This window comes from Helianthus annuus, chromosome 5, assembly GCF_002127325.2.
Source record: "Helianthus annuus cultivar XRQ/B chromosome 5, HanXRQr2.0-SUNRISE, whole genome shotgun sequence".
In the NCBI taxonomy this organism is placed as follows: Eukaryota; Viridiplantae; Streptophyta; class Magnoliopsida; order Asterales; family Asteraceae; genus Helianthus; species Helianthus annuus.
The window spans coordinates 31,373,954-31,378,517 of NC_035437.2; positions in this window are offsets into that span (position 1 = coordinate 31,373,954).

The window sequence follows — 4,564 nt, forward strand, 5'->3', positions numbered from 1 at the left end:
TTCATGAAAATATGTTGTAAGTGTAAAATGTATTATGTCAAACTTGAAATGGTTTAAACAACGCTACGATATGTAATACCATAAAAGCACTTAAATATAGGAAGTACCAGCGGCGTATCCACCATGCTTTTATCTTATTACACACGCCTCGTTATTTAAATCACTTACCAGACAAACCACCAAAATGTAATGTTCAAACAAATGTTGAAATGTTATTGTGTAAACAAATGTAATGTATAGTGAATAAAAGCATTTATTGATTTAAAAGCATTTACTCAACCCTATAAGAATGAAATGTACAAAACAATGCATTTGATAAATTATAATCAAAAGTTATGTTTTGTAAAATAATGCATATGCTACGAGAACATATGCAACAGAAATGCAATGTAAAACAATGTACTAAGTATGCACTAAATGGACATACATAGCATAAAAAAGTAATGTAAAATAATGTACTAAGTATGCACTAAATGGACATACATAGCATAAAGTGTAATGTAAAACAATGTACTAAGTATGCACTAAACGGACATATTTATCAAAAACATAATGAAATCATGTACTATACGTGTACTAATAAATATAGCAAGTATGATATAAAAACATGGAAAGCACGAAAGTAACAAGTAGGCACATGTGTTCACCCCCAAAATGTTTGAAAAACAGTAAAAGAGGGTACTATGAACTCACTTGAGGGTGCTTAGAAGTCTTGAATAACAACCAAGCAAAGCTAGAGGGATCACGGAATCAAACGGCACCTAATATAGGTAACTATGTTAATAAACGGATCTAAATCGGAGGATTGGATAAAATGTGGTTTCGTAAACCAAATGAGTGTAAGAACTCATGTAATATGGTTTAACAAAGCTTACATTCTAAAACGGAACCTATCCTAAGTGCTTATGACCCGTTACGACCCGTTTAGGTAGCTTATGCTACCTTAACGTGTCGTTCGCGTAAAACACATTCGGACTGCCTACCTAGTCCTATGACAAGTAAAATATGCCTTAACATGTCTAATAATGTTGCCTAATCAGTTTAGATGTCAAAATTTATGTTACATATGCTTAAATTGAATTTTGACGTAAAAAGGGCATTTTGGTCATTTTTCCTAAGGCATATAATTTCCTATCATACAACTAAGTAGACTAAGTGACCATAAAGTATAACCTCGGAAGGTTATTCCTTATGCAACTATGGTCATAAAACGTATTTGGTCGAATCCTAATGATTGACCAAACGGGTTGGGTTCGAAAGTCTAAGCGATTGATTAGATCGCTTATCTTACGACCCTATATAAGCACAAAACCTAAATTGACGAGCTATACATGTTAAAACATGTTTAACAAGGTTTGAAAACAAGTTTGGTATCAAAACAAAGGGTCTTGATACCTAAAAGTAGTTTGGTTACAAAATAGGCAAGAATACGCATTTTGACCGAAACTACGACTCGTCACTACGCCTAAATAACGTGGTAATCAGTAGGTATAGTCACAAAGGACTATGACCATCATGATTATGCTCACGTTACGAAGTTCAAACGTACTTCGTGTTGACCATTGACTGGTCAAAGCTGAAAGTCAAACACTTGTTTGACTTTCACGCTTAAGATGCGTAAAAGAACGAAAGAATACTTACAACGGGTCCAAGAAATGGATGTTTGATCTAATTATTCTCAGGTATGAAGTGTATAACTTCAACTTAGAGAACAAACTCAGATCAAAGGTGAGTTTGCAAATGAAATGGAAGGGGTATATATAGATTTCGGAGAACCGTTAGGATCGTTTCTCGCAAATCGTGCTTTGATCTTGACCTTACAAGTGGGCACATGGTTTTCAAAACCATGGGAATACTTAAAACCATCAAATTCCAGCCCATAGAATGCAAAACCTTGGGTTAAAACCATCAAAACCTCAAAAATGGACCAAGTTCAATGTATCTGCCAGAAATTTCAAAAATGGTCCCTGCACTTGTAAAACTTGATTTTTTGGCACTTTTAAGCCCCATTAACCCCATTCCAAGGCTCTAAAATAAAGTTAAAGTATAGGAAACTTTAAATGTGCTCAAAAATATCTCGAATGTCGGTTCGTTTTGTCGTACGGTTGCGTTGTTCGGTTAATTACGACGGAAATCGTAATGAACGCAAAAACGATCCAAATTATGTGACGAATGGAATTTCATCATGCCAATCACTAAAATAAAATATTTTAATGATTACATAAATTTTTGGATGTCTGGATATATTCAGAACGTAAGATATGCGCGAAAATGCAAACTTATGCACTTTTTGACGCTTTTAGTCCCTATTGATCAATAAAGTTTATTTTTAGCATACTGAACCCTTCAAAACCTATTTCTAAGCTATGTAAAGAATATTTTGGGTATGTTTAACTTATGATCACGTTTTGGAATGTCCGTTACAGTACGAATTGGCATACTTTCGCGGTTTGTCGAATTTAGTCCCTGTAAGCGAATAAACTTGATTTCGACACACCAAACCTTCCAAATCTTATTTCTAAGTTATGTAAAGGTTATTTAAGGTATGTTAAGCCTATGTCACTGTTCCGGAGTGTTTGTTGCATTAAACTGATTACGTTTACGCATCAGTCCGCGTATAACTTCCTAGAAAGCGATTTAGAGCTCGAAATCGAACAAAATTTGATATCTGCAAATGACTCACATATTTATACAAATCCCAAGTATGAAATACAATATTTCATTGGTTTGGTATTTTTTTGATGGCCGTGGAGGCACAGATGTCAAAGTCTCCCCTACTTTAGGAAATTTCGTCCCGAAATTTATTTAGAGGAAACTTGTGAGAGCTTAAAACATGAAGTCGAAAAAGATAAAAAAACACTGGTTAGAGCCCTGAACTTCTAGTAACTTTAAGTAACATCATGTTTGTAATGTAAGAGGGACACTTATATACAAGTATATAAAGCGCCGTTGGTGCGTCCACCGTACCTCTATTACATTTTAAGTAACATCATGTTTGTAATGTAAGAGGGACACTTATATACAAGTATATAAAGCGCCGTTGGTGCGTCCACCGTACCTCTATTACATTGTTTACGTTTCGTTATTTTTGCCACTATAGGTTCTTACACATGATAAGTCTTACTGTGGTTTCCGTGCACTAAATTTCATAATTATGTATGCGTCCATAATTACGTAGTTCCTTGCATAGTCCACACAGTGCATTTAATAATGCGTAGGGGAAGAAACAATGAACGAACCTGTGATGAGTGTGACTAGACCACTACAGGATCCTTTTAATTAAATCAATAAATGATCTCTTTAAATAGACCACCAAGGAGTCTTTTCAGCTTATATCATCGCATGTCATTCTTAACCAGATTCTGAATCAATCTTTTTAACTAGACCACCCAAAGGGTCTCTTTTAATTATGGAATGGTACTATATAATCCAAGGGTCTTAACTATTACGTAGAAGCCCATTAAGGATTTAAGGTAGTACCTTTGGATATCCTACTGTGAATCACTCATATGAAAATATGGAAGATTCTACAAGGATTTGGATAATGAAATTAAAAACACAAAAGAAAACACATAACACATAATCTCGTAACCACAAAATTGTTTAACTTGATCTTTAATTTGTTATCATTTTGTTAATTTGTTTTTTAATTGTACACATGAATTCAAAGCACACTAGGAATCCAATCCATGGATATCATTTGGCACTTTAAACATTTTCAAGAATCTAACTATGAAGATAGGAAGATCTTAAAAAGAAAATTCGATTTCAATTACGAGAAATTGTAATATTTGAATTAAGGTATACAAGGAATCCAATTAAGGACTCCGATTAGAGCGGTAACCATCCAAAAAGATCTAAATGTGAAGGTAATAAGATCCCATATGGATTTTGGAATTTGAAAAGCGGGAGGCGATTCAAAACCTTGCACTAGACGTGCTTAAGTGGATACACAAGGTAGAATGCTCATGAAGTTGAGGTGCTAGATATGCCAAGGTGACATATGAAGCAGAGTTTGAAGGTTAAGTCAATGTATGGGCAAAATGTTTTTGAAAACTATGCATGGGGTTCGTTTAGAAATGTGTTTAATGTTTTTACATAATACTTTTGAAATCATAAAGTAGGTGTATTAGATAAGTATATTTATAAAAAAAATTTATGCGAGATGAATTTTGAAATTATGTATAAGGTTTTTGAAAACATGAATGATGCTTTTGAAATCATGCACTTGATATATTAGTAAATATACTATGTTAAAAATGTTTTCAAACTATGTGGAATATTTTGAAATCATGAAGGTTGTTTTGAAAACTTATACTATGTATGTTGTTATGAAAACCAGAATGTAATGGGTATGAGATCGAAAAATTACCCTTAGTTATCTAACCAAGGATTTAAAGGCACAGATGTGCAAAAAGCACGATTACTCATAATATCACTTTATTTCCTATACTTCGTTTCTTAGAATGAAATGAGTACATTAGAATTTCTGAGGAAATTGTGAGCGATCACTTGAATGGGAGAACCACAAGAGTAGTTTGTAAAAACACAGTTCCTTGTTGTA